An 18,107-nucleotide genomic window follows, 5' to 3' on the forward strand; every position below is an offset into this window, starting at 1 on the left:
GATACAGGACAAACAGCCATTAGCAGATCCCGAACGTGGAAGAAAACGAGTACCCACTCCAGATTTTCTATGTGCACATATTTTGCCTATGACACACAGTCCACGGCGGCGAAAAGGAAAACGGGGCATGGAGTTTCATTCAAAGACATGGATCGGGATTCTGCATCTCCATTCATCCACAACGCACCGAAAGCGCCACTGAGCCAGTGTTGCCTGCGGGCGCCGTACTTTTCTATAAATAGGCTGTATTTGATACATTTTTACAACACTATAAAGATTAGAGGTTTAGACTATGTATTTCACTTTATGTGATGTAAAACTAATTTTTACTGATTGTTTTTTTTTTTATTGGCAGTTACAATAGTACCGGCACCCTACTTAATTCAGTTAAACTTGCAACGATCATGGCTGTGTTTTATGGAATTATTATTTTCAAAACCTTGCTCTACTGTTTGTCTACGCAATTGTGGATGTACAATGTTGCCAACACTGTCCGAAACTGCAAGATCCAAAGTCTGAACGAAGGCCGAACATTTGTGGATGTATTTGTTCTTCCTTTTTCTCACATTTCATTCGCCAGTGTAGTTTTTTATATATACAGTGCCCTCCAGAATTATTGGCGCCCTTGGTACAGAGGAGCAAATAAGGCTATGAAAAAATGTCTTTGTTCTTTATCAGCTTGATCTTACACTGAAAATATGAGAGAAATCTAACCTTTCAGTGAGGTAAAATTATTCAAAGAAAAAAATCCTTATAAAAAATAAACATTTTTTTTCTCAAAAACACGTGTCACAATTATTGGCACCCCTAGAAATTCCTATGAACAAAATCTAACTGACATTTATTCCCATTCATATTTTACCTTTCTTAAGCACACCTGAGTCTTTAGGAACTCTTAAGTGGTCATCCATGACTTCCTGTTTCACTGGGGTATAAATATGAGGTGACATGCAGGCCAAACACCCTTAGTCATCCATCAACATGGGGAAAACCAGAGAATACACAAATAAAATGAGACAAAAGGTTGTTGACCTCCATAAATCAGACAACGGCAGTAAAAAACTAGCTTCACACCTGAAAATACCCATCTCCACTGTTTGGGCAATAATTAAGAAGTTTCAAACAACTGGAGCTGTGATGAAACTGCCTGGAAGAGGACGCAAGTGTATTTGGCCCACAGACACAGTGAGGGAGATGGTTCGAGAGGCAAAACTTTCTCCAGGGATCACAGTTGGACAGTTGCAGGAGTTGGTTGCATCCTGGGGTCACCAAGTCTCCAAAACTACAATTAGATGCCACCTCCACGCCAACAAACTATTTGGAAGGTTTGCAAGAAAAAAGCCTCTCCTGTCGTCAAACCACAAATATTAGCACCTGGAGTTCGCTAAACCAGGTTCTATGGTCAGATGAGACAAACAGAGAGCTTTTTGGCAACAAACACCAGAGATGGGTGTGGCATAAAAAGAGTCAAGGTCATGCAGAAAAGAACCTGAAGTATCTGTGATGTTGTGGGGCTGTTTTTCTTCCAAAGGCCCTGGGAATCTTGTTAGGATACATGGCATCATGGACAACATCAAATACCAGGAGATTTTAGATCCAAACCTCTGCTGCCTCTGCCAGGAGGCTAAGACTGGGTCGTGGTTGGATCTTCCAGCAGGACAATGATCCAAAGCTTACCTCCAAATCCACACAGAAACGGTTCACTGACCACAGAATCCAGCTTCTGCAGTGGCCAGCCCAGTCCCCTGCCCTAAACCCCATTGAAATCCTGTGGGCTGAGCTGAAGAGGAGAGTCCACAAGCGAGGACCAAGGACTCTGAAGGATCTGGAGAGATTCTGTATGGAGGAATGGTCTCAGGCCCCTTTATATGTGTTCTCCCACCTCATCCAGCATTATAGGAAAAGACTCAGCGCTGTTATCTTGGCAAAGGGAGGGTGCAGAAAGTACTAAATGCAGGGGTGCCAATAATTGTGACACGTGTGTTTTTGAGAAAAATATTTATTTTTTTATAAGGATTTTTTTTTTCGTTTAATAATTTTACCTCACTGAAAGGTTAGATTTCGCTCATATTTTCAGTGTAAGATCAAGCTGATAAACAACAAAGACATGTTTTCATAGCCTTTTTTGCTCATCTTTACCAAGGGTGCCAATAATCTGGAGGGCACTGTATATACACTGAGACGAATAATATTGATATCGAAAACCGTATTACTAGCTGATTCTGTCTGCCGTTAATTCAAATTCACTTTCACACCTTATAAGCATTCAAAAGATATTTACTTTTTTTCCAACGTTTTTGATGGAAGTCACAATTTCATATGCGTATCAGACTGCATTCAAATCTAATTTCCCAAAGATACGTCCAGATCCGTTTGCAACGACAACGTAAGCTGAAGGAATGAGTGTTAAAGGACCGCGCAGGGCATCTCACAAGGTGCGAGCAGGTGTTGACGACTGGCGGAAAGCTATCGCATTTATCTGTTCAATCAGACCAGTTCCAGTAACCACGTGAATGTCCGCCAGTCAAGTCTTTTGGCTTAGTCCCCTCGGTCGATGGGCTTGGAATTCAAGAGATGAGAGCAAACTGCAGGTCAAGGTGGGGTTATGGTTAGTTTCCGTGGAAACTGAATTCACTGGAGCATCCATTACCAGCGATGCCGAGAGAATGTGGAGCTGATAACTGCCAATCAGATTGTGAGAACGGGTCTGAAACGACTTCCCTTATTAATCGATATGAGATTTTTCACATGCAAATCACTCCTTCTGAATCACATTTCTGAGTAGTGAAGCCCGACGCTTTGCGGTTAGTTGGGGGAGGAGGGAGGTCTTGTAAATGAGCACTGTAAAAAAATCAGAACAACTTTTTCTTTCTTTTTGAACTCTGCTTCGGATAAAAGTAAGCGGTACATGAACGTATTCTCTTTTTTTTTTTGTACGAAGCCAACAGTTGGTTGTCCTTAACAGCGTGAGCGCTGACACACGAATCTGGAACGAGAGGAATGTTTATTATTAAATACAAATAATAAAAAAACATTCCACTCTTAAACCCGAGGCTGTCCGAGACTTGCATCTACTGTTCTCATGACATTCTAGAACAGTATGTCGCGCTGTATTCGATTAACGAACGGCATAAGCAAACAATGCATTACAGGGGGCTGAGCCGCTAATTACAGCAAGCAATCCAGTTTCACAAAGCGGCTCTCCGTCCATGGCTGTCAAACTCGTAAAAAAGCCAACCTTGAGGAGCTGGAGCTGGGAGACAGGAACCCGCAGCTACAGGAGATGGGAAGAGCAAAGCAAACAGTCGGAGAACTAAGACCGGGGCTTTCTTTGGGATAGGGGACCATGTTTATGGGCAAAGATGTATTTGGGTTTCCTGTTATTACACACAAAACAAGCCAGATGAGCACTGGAGAAATATTACTGTGAGCCTTAGAATGGTACAGCTAGCAGCATTAAAGTGACAAATGACAGAAATATAAAAACAGTTTCTGTCCTACCCATTTGAGGGTAAGGGTATATCATTAAGGGGCATAATTACCCTTTAATTGAACAGCACGATATATGATTTCCTTTCTAGTAGAGATGTCACCAGACTAAATAGCTGGACCCTGAAAATCAGCAATGAATTAAAGAAATAAAGGAATATAATGAAAACAATACATTTTAAGTGAATAAGTAAAAAAATCCAAAATGTATCATGATTGTGTCGTACCTCGTGCGTCAGACCCCGAGTCTTTATGCTGCTTACATGGAAAACTGGTGTGTTAGCTGAATTGCCTCAAGCTATTACTCGCGATTAAGGATCAGTCGCTGAATACGGGTTAACGTTTTCCCAGTTCTTGATCGTCAGATAAAAGCCGTGTTCGGTTTTCCGGCACCAATAAAATCACTTTAATTTGGGGACCAGAATGATGCTGCAGCAGATTATAGTTCAAAACAAGTCAGTGACGGCCCTGAATTCCTGACTTTATCTTGAACAACTGGAAAACTCAAAGCCGGTGATTTCGCCAGCTTGTCAGTTTGCAACTCCAAGTAAAAGCTTTCATCAGAACGCCAGGAAGGCTTTAGATAAGAAGAGGTTATTCCACCCATCTGCCTCAGTGCGGGTCTAGTCGCTGAGTGACCCGTGATCTCCTCCAGCCAGGGCATCTTCTTGGACAACACGGCTGGGATTCTAAAACACGTTGATGAAAACACGCTTTCTTACATTCGCTTCATCTACTGTGTTTCGACATTATTTTAAATCCGTAGGAATATCATGTATCAAGTACTTCAAACATCTGTCGAGCAGGTATAAAGGGCAATCCGAAGCTAAATTGATTGTACCAAGTGACAGTTTATTCCTAAGCAATAAATATTTTAACAAGTAATGGGGTTTACAGGGGCTGCTCTATGACAGTCAGTCCACCCTGCGTTTTTATACATGTTGTTATTGTTACAGACATCAATGAAGAAGATGGAATTGTGTTCACTTATTCTGTGCATGCCTGTGATTTTCCCTTTATTAATTCAAAGTCAGGGCACTCCATGCAGATAATGTAGTGTGGGTTTGTGATATCAGGTTTACGATATCAGACACTATTTGACTTGCTGTAGTTTAATGTAGATAGGCATTGGTTCAATGGCTTTTGTGTGTCAAACAAATTTAGAGGAAGGCTTCATGATGAGGTATTATAGCATAAATATATATGATTTGGATGAGTGCCAAGTGTCACTCAGGCTATGGAAATAAGATTTTTTCTCCATAGATTTACATTATCACGTTATGTCATCTTAAAACAAATAATGGTTTGTTTCATTCTCTGAACCAACTGAGACAATGTACAAAGTGCTTTGGAATCAGTCCAAAGAAGATCAAACAGGTGTTTTTTCTGGTCTGACGCTGTCAGGTTTAAGGAACAGGACCACTTTAGTCTTGAACAGAGAAGACTATGAGGTAATTCAGGTACTGATAGAGTCAATTCAACAGAGATGTTTTCAGATTGAAGAGTGAAACACTAACCAGAGCAGACAAGTGGTAAACGTATAGAAGTTCATTTCAACCTGAGAGCAGTAGGCATGTCCTTCCTTACACAGAACGTTGTGGCAGTTTGGAACAAACTTCTAAACCATACTGTCAAAACGGATACCACTGTTTCTTTAAAGAAATGGCTGAGTGAAATCCTGGGATCAATTAGCTACAAGCAAACAAACAAGGTAGGTGGGCCCGACGGCATCCTCTCGTTTGTAACCTTTTCATGTTCTTATTTTCTGCATAAGAACTCTTTGTTTAAACAGTAAAATATCAACTCCCTTAGGCAATACAATCCAGCATGTCATGAAAATAGATGGTAAATTTCAATAACTTAGGTTTCAGCCCATTTTCAGGCTAAAATATGGGTTTTAATTACATACCTTGGCATTATCCGCTGAATTTATTCATCAAGTTTCCAGGCTTTCGTCAATCTGTTTTTAGTGTCTTCAATAAGTGACCTTATCGTCTCCTTTAAGTAAAGGACTCTTGTAGCTTGACTAATTAACATGCATCTTATTTGGTGTCATCTAATACACCCGCAAATGTTACTAGGACACAAATTAGATACCAGGAACCTAAAATACTGGATAACTTTAAAGATAGGATTTCCTTGATGTATCATTTTTCATATGAATCATAAAGGTTATTGGCAAAGTATAAGCATACTTAATTTATAAACATATTAATGATTCACAGAAAATTTCCATCACCAGTAAAACTCAGAACCACTGTGACATCAGTCTTCAGGGTACTGTTTCCTTTGCAGCCGATTCTTTGGAATAAGGAGTTCAGAGCACTAGGATTTTCCTGTTTTTACCATGACAGTGAATGTTCATTGTCTATTTTCTTCCTTTTAATGTTAAGTCTCAGTCCCGATAATTCTCGGAAACGTAACAGATGAACTTTTTCATCTTTTGTGTCGCTGTGTTTTTAGTTTATGTGATTACTTGGAAACTGAAATATAGAAAAGAAGGTTCGACGTGGTAAATACAGTGCAACACATGGATTTAATTATTTTACTCCCCTAGATCTACTAATTCCTGACTCAATACTGCTCATATTTTGTTCTTGAACGAGATGGGTATAATCAGATGACCAGCCTATCTCATCCTTTAACCTTTCAAGATGAAGCATTTGGGACTATGTGACTGGCGCCACCTGGTGTTGTGATAAAGTAGTTGCGTGGTTACTATAACTTCCACCTGGAGCCCGAACTCTCATGCACTTCTTATTCTAACCCTCAAGGTATGGTGATGGCTCCATTCTGGGCTGTTCACTCCAGTTCTGTTGTTTGTGCTTTGCTGGGTGCTCTGGTTTCCTCCCACCTGCCAAAGACACGCTGCAGGGGTTAATAGGTGTGTCTTGATTGCCCCTGGGTGTGTGCCCCCTCTACTGGACTGGCATCCCATCCAGAAAGTAATCTCACCTTCCCAGGAACAAGCAGATTTCTGTTCATGGTCATCAACATCTTCGACAGCAACAACAATTAATTGCAACAGAGTTCAGGTTTATAGCAGCGATTGCATCTTCAAAGCTGTGGGGGAGAACAAACTAAAATATATCCGGTTTGTAAGCCGATGTGAACATCAAAGCTTGGAAAGGGAGATGAAGGGATAGAGCCTGATAAAAGTTTTCGGGGCCACCATTAAACAATCAGACAGGTAGTTAAAAAACACTGAAGACATATCAAGACAACAGGATAACGACGCGCAGCTCCGCTCAACGTGCGCTTAAGTCAGTCGTTGGAGCCGGTAGCAGAGGAACAGGAGTTCCTCATGAGCTACGGGGGCTAATACCTCCGACAGAGGTGGAATGAAAGTTACCTGCGCGGTGCGGGGAAGCCAGGGGAGTGGTGGGAGAATCGGAGCACAGTGCTGACCCTGCGGCAGGAAGACAGGCACCTTCCGAACACGCCGATGCTGTGCATGGCTAGCATGCTGCAAGAACCGGCCGCGAAGAGCAGATTCATTTCATTCCCTTCCTATCATTGCACAGTCAGTTTTTACTCACATGTGAAGCTATGACTTTAACCTAAGGGGTTAACAAATTGTAAAAAGCTTAGTCCTATCACCCTCTCCCACCCTTTACTTTTCTTCGTGTCCGTACGCCTCATCACATCCCCATCGCTGCCTGAGGAATTTCATTAAAACGACAGTGACCCAACCCTTGAACAGTGCTGTATATGATACTGTCAACCTCCGTCTACAGGCATCTAATTCAAGGTGCCTTTGGGTATTTTATTCAGGTGTGTGAAGTTCATTATTGTTCGTTTTCCTGGTATTGTGTTTCAACATTCCAAAGAACTTCCAGCTCAGGGTGTCAGCACTCTCCACCGAACTGTTGGAAGTAATACTGAACCGCCTCTAAAATATGTGAAATATGAGCAATCTTGAGGAGATTAACGAACTCCTGTTTCCTGGCGGTGTGTTTAGTGTGACCAGTGAGAGTGTACTTGCTTTGTGCCACGTCTTCACTGTAGAGATCAGGTCAATTAAGCTTGTCCTGGAAATAATGCCAAAAAGATGCAGAACACTAGGCCTGCTTACAAACACAAGTGTTCACAAAATTCCTCTGTTCCGATGTCTATTATTTGTATCACCAAACATGCAATGGATGTGTACAGTAATTAATTCCTACAGGAACCATGCAGGAATACAGAATTCTCCAAGTGTTGCATTTTAGTCCTGTAGATCTTATCTCTATACCTAAATAAATGTTTAATGTGATATATCATTGTAAAAATAGAATTTGCATAACAAAGTTAAACCACAACAAAGGCATAGTAAAGTACAGGGGGAACTTGCAAAGCAGAATGTAAACTGCGGGCATTATCTGAACAGCGAAAGAAGTGCGTGATGTAAACACGGTACAACAATTTAGAAAATAAGCAGACATGCGGGATACTTTGGCAATACTGCCACATCAGCATTTAGACCACACTCTGCCCCTGCTACCTGTCCGTGCGCTGAGTGCCACCCACTGTCATGCCTCTCCTCAGCTCCTGCAGATCTGGACAACAAAAGACACATCAAGAGACCGCTGGTGAGTAATGCATTGTGGAATTTCCTGCAGATCACGAAGACCTTAACAAAGAAACACATGCCACATTAAAAAAGAAGAGATCAAAGCTTTCCTCTGTTTGTCTTCCAATCTACGGCAAGGGTTACTAGAGAGTGGGGCCTGTGAGCTCGCCTGCAGAGCAGTTTAGTGATTAAGAATTAGACCAGTATCAGACAATCTACTTTCAAATAAAATGTTCAGCAGAACAAAGAGACCTGGCACTCGCAGCATGCTGCGTCCTCTGCAGAGTACAGATGCACCTATTAATAGCAAGAGTTGCTAAAGGAAGTGAGCTGTCACACATCATTCTCAATCCTACTGCCTGTGCAAATGCCTCCGACAGGTTTTATTAGGAGGGTCACGAGCTGGCTCTCCCATACTTTTTCTGCAGTAGCTGCCAGCACATACCTTGCTTTAAGTGGGCAATGTGAGGATGAACCCAACTCCTGACATCACATGAGGGCAGCATGCTCTTCCTCACTGTGCCTGCTTCTCATAAAAAGAAATCCTGGCTCATGCAGTTCCTGTGACAACACTTAAATATTTTTGCAATACGTTCTTACAGAGCAAAAGTGGTCACACGTGTCTCTTGAGCTCCGTGAAAGGAGACATGGAAGATGAAGGTCACCTGTTTGTGCTTGAAGAAGGCTTTAGCCAAACAAAACATAAGCAAGATATGAGTTAGACTTTTAACTCACCAAACCAGCTTTTCATTCTGAGACAAGGGGCAAGAAATATGTTCTAATTGCATTTCACAAACCTTTCTTTTGCAAAGAAGCTGTGCTCCTGGCAGGTATAAAAAAGCATTTACTGACTGCAAAAAATGACTTAGAAATCAGACCTTGTTAAATGAAAACAGGAAATAAACAGGATCCAGTGCTGCTTTCTAGGGACTCTTTCAGACTGGACAAGAGGAGGATCTCAGCTGAGCACTGATCAATTCGTCCACTCAGGTAGAAGACACTGGTGCACCTGAGGACAAAAGTGAGCAAATGGCAAAGGCACTGTAAGGAATCACACCAATTCTCTGTGGAAAAGCAGCAGGTCCCCAAGAAAACGTGATTCTCCCTGTCCTTATTTCACAGTGGCAGGATAAAGGACTTCCCAAAAAGGAAGTCTAAAACGCCAAATTAATTTCACTGGTTGAGCAATGAGCATGTAAAACAAAAAAGATGTCAATCAAAAACACTATATTACTACAACAAAGGGCCAGCCGGAAAACAACTCATTTGCCCCCGAGACGAAGAAGAATAGCATGATAAAAGAGGAGAAAAGAAGACTTTGTAAATGGTTCAAGGAGAAGGTGAAAAGCTAAGAAATGCACTCAATCTAGGCATGGCTGAGCAAATGGGAAAATATGTTGTTTTTTTCATTTAAATAATCTATTGAAAACATATTTTTTTTGCCTACCATTGAAGAATTCCTTTCGCTTATGAATATGCTCTGCTGGGAGAATCCTGAACGAAAATGAAATCCGACCAAATCCAGCTGGACGTTGGTGGTCCATCCTATTATGAAAGTCCAATTAAGAAACAAAAAAAGAGGCCAATCAAAACCCATCAGTGGAGAATAATCTCTGACAGCATTTGTTGTGCTTTTAATTACTGGCCTGTTCTCCCAGAAAAGAAGAAAAGAATGATGAAAAAACGTTAATGATTACCTCAGCTCCGACAGGGATAGTTAAGCTTGTGTAACATTCCACTGGTTCCAACAAAAGAGAGAGCCATGAAAATAACACGCAGGTCGCTGACAGCTAGAAACACATCGAGTCGCTGGCCATCCAACACGTAGGAGCTACACCACTGCCACACCGAGAGGTGCACCTGTCCACTTGCATTTGTTAAGGCCTCGTGAACGCTTTCCCACACAGGCGGGAGAGGGCTGGCCCACCTACCTCGACTGGCTCCTGATGCCTTCATTTTCTGGTGGCACTGGGGTGTGAACGAGCATGTGTGCCACCAACAGACCGCGCATGTTAATGAGTGCCTGTTTTTGTTTTGACCCTGCTCGGCGAGGAAAAAGATGATGTGTATTAACTCTAATTGACCTGACAATGGCGGCTGGAGCCTCTCTTCCGAGGAGAGCTGACACAAAACACCAGAGTTCCGGCCCGACGATTATTATCGTATTATCGTTAGGAGTGCTATCATTAGGGAATCTGAAGTGTCCTCCCTACTTTTAAACAAAGTGCCCTTTGAATGAAGTCCTAAATGTGTTGCAGATGTCCCGCAGGAATTACTGAAGGAGTCTTGTAGGATATGTGGAGGGTTGCTGTCTTGCAGCTACCTACTATATTAGCATAATGAAATACATCCCTCTTTAAAAAAACACAGGGATCTGACTGGGATACAGTAACAGTAACTGAAACAGTAACCAAGGTACGCTGTTACTGTTTTATATGTCCATTTGTAACCTCAACACTATACTAATTTCTCTACATTCTGCTTGACAAAGCTGAGACCTTTGTCTGCTGCATTGCAGGTTTATGAAGGTTTATGATCGGCCCATCTTGTGCGTTTGGTGAAGCAGCCTGTTGATCAGAGGGGGTGATCAAGTTTCATGAAGTACAGTATCAGCTTCAACAACATGGCTGGGCTGCTTGTTCCACTCTCTCACCCCCATCACTAGCTGTGCCTGTTCAAATCAGTGGGCTGCATTTTGGTTTAGCAAAACGCTCAAATAAAATTTACAATGACACTAACTGTGCTTTTATGAATTTTGTTAATGAATAAATCGCAGGCATCCAGAAAATAAACTAATTAACGAATACTCTTCTGTGCGTGCAAAGCCCTGCTAGTAACACATTTGGGATACAAATAAATAAACAAACTATGGTACAGCCTATGAAAGCTGCTGGGTCATTAATTTCAAATGCTCTTAATTTGCATTTGAAACCAAATGCCCGTGGGCTGTGTACCTGTGTCAGCAGACAAACACAGCAGCATGAACAGGAGAGCTGAGGACAGGACTGGAATGCAGCTTGTGCAGCTTGTGAGAGCTGCTTGGTCAGACTCCCCTGGACTGCACTGCCCAAGGCGTCTATTTCTGGAACTGCCTCAGCTCGGCTCTGTCTCAGCCCCAGATGCTGCGACTGGCTTGTTGTGCTCTGCTAATTTGGCAGATTACAGAGAGCTACCTCAGGACAGAGCCAGTGCATGCGAAATGCCTGACCCTGTGCTCAGGCATGCCAGGCTGTCTGTGCTGCAGAAGGGGGATTTCCAGTAACGCCACAAGGAGTCAGAGGAGACGTGGCTCCATCAGCACTGCTGAGAAAAGCCACACATTTTCAAACAAATGCATCCTGCAGCAGCAAAACATCTTAAGAAGTGCACTAAACGTGTTCTTCTTTCCCTAAATACATTTCTTACTCATTCCTCTTGATTAATTTCAGCTGACGTTTTTTGGCCAAAAACATCTCACAGAGAAACATACAACTGCATTACATAGAGAGTGCTTATGCAGTCTTTCACACCCCTGTGAGATGGACAGTTCTGTAACCTTTCTCTATATCTGTTCATGGCAGCTTCTCCCCCACTACCGTTCCCTTGCCCTTGATCTCATCTGTCTACCCAGTGAATTTCAGCTGCAATAATTCATAATTATATGCATACATACATTGTAATTCATATACATGTGATTGAGTGATATGCACTATCACAATCCTTAAATTTACAGGCGACCATGAATACATAACACTGCTAAGGAGACAACCACCTGCAGAAATGCACCAGAGACCTAATGAAATCATTTATGTGTTGATGGAAACCTGCACTGCAGGTACAGTAATGCAGTACAGGCGATCACTGCAAATCAGCTGCAGAACTGCGATATGCACTCATCTCGCAAAATGAGACAAAAAAAAATTAACACAATGATTCTGCATGCTTTTTGAACGGGACAAATGTGCTACTATTTTGCACAGGAGCCAAGGAACAAGAGATTGCAGAGTTATGTCAGGACACAGCTGGTACAACGAAGATTACTGACACTGTCCTCAGCACTGCTAAGATGAAACACTGCAAGGATTTCCATCAAAGCCACCAGAAACTACACAGGGAGTTCAGCGGGTCCTCTTCGCTGGCTCGGGTGACATTAATCTAACATCTAGCATCTTGTGACTGCATTTAACACTGGCTAGCTAGCAGCAGGATCACTTTTAGGCTGGGTCCTATCTCAAGCAAGTTGTGACTGTGATTCCCGAAGGTGACTGGCAGGGTGGCCAGGGGTAGGGCTGGGTTAGTCACCCAGGACTCTGGCACTCCTGCGAGCGATGTGCTGTGTGCCTGCAGGTGTGCAGTGATGTCACCGAGAGGCAGGTGCTGTCCTCCTGTCTGGTGCCATCGAGATCGCTGCATGTCAAAATGTGAATGGCTCTCAGGTGGACGTGTTGAACAAGCATGTCTCTGTATCTCCTTCTCTCCCAAGTGGGTGCAAAGGATGCTGCCGGAGAACAGAGGCACAATCATTCCAGATTGAGTGGGTATATAATAAAAAATAACTGATTCCAATTTCTGTAAAAAAGCCCTTCGTCAATCTTCATCCCACTGTGTGGGATATCATATGCTAAACTACTCAGAATGTCATGAATTGATTCTCACAGCCTCTGCTCATAGATATAAGCAGCACTCTGTGAAACTTTTCCGGAATGTGTGGTTATGCTGTATGTATTTTAGGACATACTTTGCAAAGAATAGAATGGAAATGAATGTAATTGATGGTGTTTCAGTTTGTTAAACGGTGTTTGGTATCTGAGTCTAGTTGATCAAGAATCTGTTTAAATTACCATTCAAAAAAAAAACTTGATTTTATTAGACATGACAATGGTGAAAGACACAACCGTGTTCCATCTGAGTGATGAAGTTTGCCTGATTGCTATTGGCATGGCTGAAGGCGCCTGTCTGTGAGCGAAGCTGCCTGGAGAATGAAATGTTTTGCCCTAAAAATCAGCATACTGGTCTAGAGAAACCAGGAAACTGGCTCTGCGAGGGGCAAAAGCTTGAGAAATTCCAGGAAAAAGCATTCCACGAGTCAGCCTGGTGACTGTGGTTTGCATCTCCATGAAATCTACACGAAAACGATCTGCATTTGCCAAATGCAGAAGACCCTGTTAACATCCTCTGTGGTCCAGAGAACATCTGAGGTTGGGCCAGTGAGTGGGGGAGAGTTTCCTTCACAGATGCATGCTGTTTCACCATCGCCATCGTCCTGAGAGCCAACAGTGTGTGTGGAGAGGCTTTGGTGAGTGTGATACTGGCTGTTCTTCTGTTCAGACCAGCCACTGGGCGGTGACAGTCTGATGATGTCAGGTGCAGACTGAGAGCACCGCTGCTACTGAGCAACACGCTGAAGATGTCCTTGAGCCCACAGCAGCTGTCGGCTTCCCAGCAGGACAATGCACGTCTACATGGTGGCAGGATTACATAAGAGCACATAAGAACAACATAAGAACATAATAGAACAGAATGCCTGTAAACAAGAGGAGGCCTTTCAGAACGTCTAGTGTATCTATTAGCTAAATGAACCAAGGTAAAGCGTTTTAGTTTGGCTTTGGCTTCAAGCAGTGGAGATTAATAAGGCAAAAGGACAACTCATTTGTAACTTTTCTTACAGCCTTTAATCTTATGTCAAAACTGGGAAGCATGTTATCCTGTCCTGATCAAAACACAGCAGAGAGAGGAGTAAAGAATACATTCACAAATCACCGAACTAACAGACTGGGAGGTGGTCCTAAAAAGCCGTCTACAACTTCACCCTCTCTGATGTCACGGAACAACAGCTGAGAATGAGGATATTGTAAATTCATCCGAAGGTCGTGTCTGTTGATAGGTTATATCCTTGTGATTTAATTCGCCACACGGAGTTTGCACAGGTGTCAAGCTAAATCTAAGCCGGTCTGTCTAAACCCTCATGGCCCGATTACAGAGACACAGACGCCAAGGGCCTTCAACAATTTAACAGCTGAGTGACAATCGATCCCTTTTAACGATAGAGCCTCCACATCGGAGAGGCCGGACTCCCAACTGAAGTGAAGGCCTTTCCTTCAGTGAGGAATTCCAGGAACGCCGGCTATTTCCCAGTGGGAAGCTTGTGGTTTTTGCTTTGTGCTGGAATATAACAGCGACAGGGTTAAAAAAAGAGAGGGCTAGAGGCTGTGAGCTGTGGTGAACATGGACCTCACAGAGGTGAACATTTCTGTCAAGGATTTCAGACGCCAGAGTGTGCGACTTTACATCCTCCCAAATCATCTTTAATTGGCTTGGAAAAAAGTTAACAAGGCAAATGTCCGAAAAGATGAAAAACAGCCATAAGCTCGTTGGAGCCCCTGTTCTGTCCCTGAAGAAAGTTACACACAGGAAATGCAGCACGAAAAGGCATGCTTGCACAAAACACATATACAGCAAATACATCTGAGGTTCCGACGGAGCACGTGGAGATGGTCTCGAAGCACGATCTGAATCTGGGTCCCAGAGCTCTACCTAAGGAGAGCAAACGCCCATAGTTGAGGATGTTGTTCTGCGCCGGGTCAGGGGGAGAGCGCTGTGTGCCTGCAGTGGGGGGGCTCGACGCAGCGCTGGCCCGGCTCCGCCCGCGGTCTCCCTCTCGGCAGGGGCCGGCGGGGGCTCCCGCGCCCTGGGGATCGCGGCAGAGAGAAACATGTCCACGGGACTAAATGGGACACCCGGCGCCGAGCTTGTCTCGTTCAGTTACTGCGGCAGGACCGCCCAGCACCTGCAGTAACGTTACAGCGCTCCCGGACTGCGCCCGTGCTTGTCGGCACGCTGTGCTGCCAGCCCTCACACTTTCATCCAATTCGACAAAAAAGGTACACATGTTTAGAATAAAGAAGGGTCAGTACCGGCTGGAAGCACCTTTGGCAATAATGACACCCGGAGGTCTGTTGGCATGTGTCCGCACATACTCTGCACATGGGGGTGGCGCGGTTTTCACCCGTGCTTCTCTGAAAACCTGCTCCAGCTCTGTCTGCTTGGTTGTGGATCTTTGGCGGACAGCAGTTTTCCAGGCCCGTCAAGGGTCAAGGTTTTTTTTTCTGGGTTAAGGTCGGGATTCTGACTGGGCCATTCAAGGATCCTCTTTATGGGCTTGTCAGGTGACTCCAGTGTAGATCTTGCCTTGTGCTTTGTGTCAGTGCCCTGCTGAAAGGTGAACCTGCATCCCCCGTTTAGGACTGGAGCAGATGGAATCAGGTTTCTTGTAAGATTTACTGGTACTTTGTAACACCCTTTTCCCCCTGAATCCTGACAAGCTTCCCAGTCCCTGCCGAAGAGCAGCAGAACTGTAACACAACACTGCCTCCAGTCTGCTACCAGCAGGGATGGTGCTGATTGTGTCATGTGCTGTGCTGTGTTTGTGTCATACATAACACTTCGCTTTCACAATAAAACATTCCGATTTGTCCTCTTCTGAACACAAACCCTCTGCCGCATGTTTTTCAGTATCACTGAAATGTCTGTTGCAGACTGCATGCAGGTTCTGGCTCATTCAACAATGGCTTCCATCTTCCGACATTTTCTCCCACCTCCGCTGTTGAACTCTCTAGCTTTTTCAAAGTTGCTGCAGATTTCCCTTCTTCTTTGGAATGTAAGAAGAAACCAGAGCACCTGGAGGACTGTCGCGCAAACACGAGGTGGAACATGCGAACTCCACGCAGAAGGCTCCCAGACGGGAATGGAACTCAGGACCGAAGAGCTGTTTGCATCAGTGCTGAACACTATATCGTTCATATTAAAAAAATAACATATTTTAAAGTCCGACATTTTTGCGTATTCAAGTAAGTAGCTGCGTCAGCATGGGTGGGCTGAGATTACAGATCATCTTTGTGGATTCAAGCATGATCCTAGGTGACCTTTAAATCAGGATTTTGAAAGAGCAACAGACAAAAACTTCCGTTCCCGCTTTTAAGTGTCCTTCTATTTAAGTATTGTATATATTTGTGACAACAGAACTGAACTTGTTATGATGTGGCACTCGAATTTATTTTATTTCGATTAGGGTTCACCGCCACCGTGTGGCAGACGTTTGAAGTGTAACTGGTTTCGGACAGCATCTGTTGTGCTTTCCACTGCGTCTCTCATAGCACAGGGAGGCGGAGATCCGAGTTTTGTGCGTGCTGCATCCCTGGGCTCCTGCAGGGTTATCTTAGTAATTGCCCTTCCGAACACGTAGCAGAGAAGACTCTCAGTACGTCAGTTCGAGGAAATCTGCACGACCTGTGATTATATCAGAGGACTACGCTTCGGGTGTAAGATCTGCAATACTCGTATCTTCCCTTGTAAAGTCACGACAATAGATCTCGAGCTGTTCCTACGGTGAGTCAGGGGAGTCGTGACGCACTTTATTTGCAAGCTTTTTTATGTCCCGGGATGCTTGCTGACGTGTTTCGTGACGCTGTCGAGCCTGTACGTCCCTGAGCATCACAGAAGTATAGAACGTGAAAAAAACACTTAAATCTTCCCTGCTAGAGCATCCCCTGCATCATTGCACCGCGCTGCCTATTTAAAAAGATACTACACCGCTATTTAGGGCTGCTGCGAACCAGGCGGTTTCTGAAGCACGTGGAGAAGTTGTACAACTGTTTTTTTGGTAATCTGTCCTGCTTCTCGGCCTCGCTCGCACCTTGACAGCACTACTGTCTCAGTCTCCTGTCTTTTCCATTTAACCTGAGCTTCACTCCACAGCACAAAATATACTCACTTCGATATAGTTAACCACATATACTGTTAATTGTTTAAATTGGCCATTTATAAAAATGATCAAACTGTACTGAAACGCTACAGAAACCAAACACAACAGTGGGAGGAGGGACCAGGCATACAGCACTGAAGCCTCCAGCATCCAGGCCCTGCTTCTCCCAGTTCCGAAGAGCTGGGCATCCACACCACCACCTGCTCACGAGCAGAGTGACCGGTGCCTCCTCTCTCACCCGGGACCGATGGGCAAACATCAAACACACATCTCACATCCATTCGCCGTGGGCCACTGCACTCAAACATTCAGAAGAGAGGACACTCTCGTTCTGCGAACCGGAGCATCCTGAAAAAAGTCACGCAGGCATGGAGCGGACACGCACACAGAGCCGTGAGAGATCAGCGATACCCACAGCTGTGATATGATTACAAGTGTGACAACCCGTGCGACAGGAATGTGAGCTTGTGCTTGTGGACAAGCAGTGGTGACGGCTGTACACAGTGCAGGCACTCAGGCCCAGCTGACTTCAGCACAATGTGACAATATCACTGTTAGACGTGTCACAGCAGAAATGTGCAAGGGAACGACATACTGCACCTTTTCACTTGTTTTCAGCAGCACTACAACCTTGGCTTTGCTGCCTCGCAGCGCTGGGTCCCTGGGTTCAGCGCCTGGGGTGCTGTCTGTGTGGAGTTTGCATGTTCTCCCCGTGTTTACATGCTTCTCCTCCAGGTGCTCCAGTTTCCTTCCACAGTCCTGTGGGACATACTGGCAGGTTAACTGGCTTCTGGGACAACTGGCCCTGATGAGAGAGTGTGTGAGTCTGTGTCTGTGTCTGTGTGTGCCCTGTGATGGACTGGCGTCCTGTCCAGGGTGTACCCTGCCTTGTGCACATTGCTTGCCAGGACAGGCTTCGGTGTCCTCACGACCCTGTACTGGTCAAAGCGGTTAGAAAATGGATGGACCCAACCTCAGGCACCCAGGGGACTCGCCGAGGCCCCTCGCACCCAAGTACAATGTCGCTGAGCCGCGAGACGATAGCACAGGGGACTAATCACACAGATTATCAGCAAGGTGTGGTGCTTCCAATTAATTGCGGTTATGATCCTCATGGAGATGGAGGATTGTGTTAGATGGTAGAGACGGCACGTGTACAGTAGCAGAAAGCAGGATACGTTACCCGAGGTCTGTGTCATGGAACTGCATTCATCTATGATGATGATGGTGGCATTATGGATTGGTGATCTACTCCTATCAGCTTTAGGAGCAGGCTTTTTATTGTGGATTGTCATCTAATTTCACCGTGACAACATCTGAGACAAG

The sequence above is a fragment of the Atractosteus spatula genome, chromosome 7 (assembly GCF_055471065.1).
Source record: "Atractosteus spatula isolate fAtrSpa1 chromosome 7, fAtrSpa1.hap1, whole genome shotgun sequence".
In the NCBI taxonomy this organism is placed as follows: domain Eukaryota; kingdom Metazoa; phylum Chordata; class Actinopteri; order Semionotiformes; family Lepisosteidae; genus Atractosteus; species Atractosteus spatula.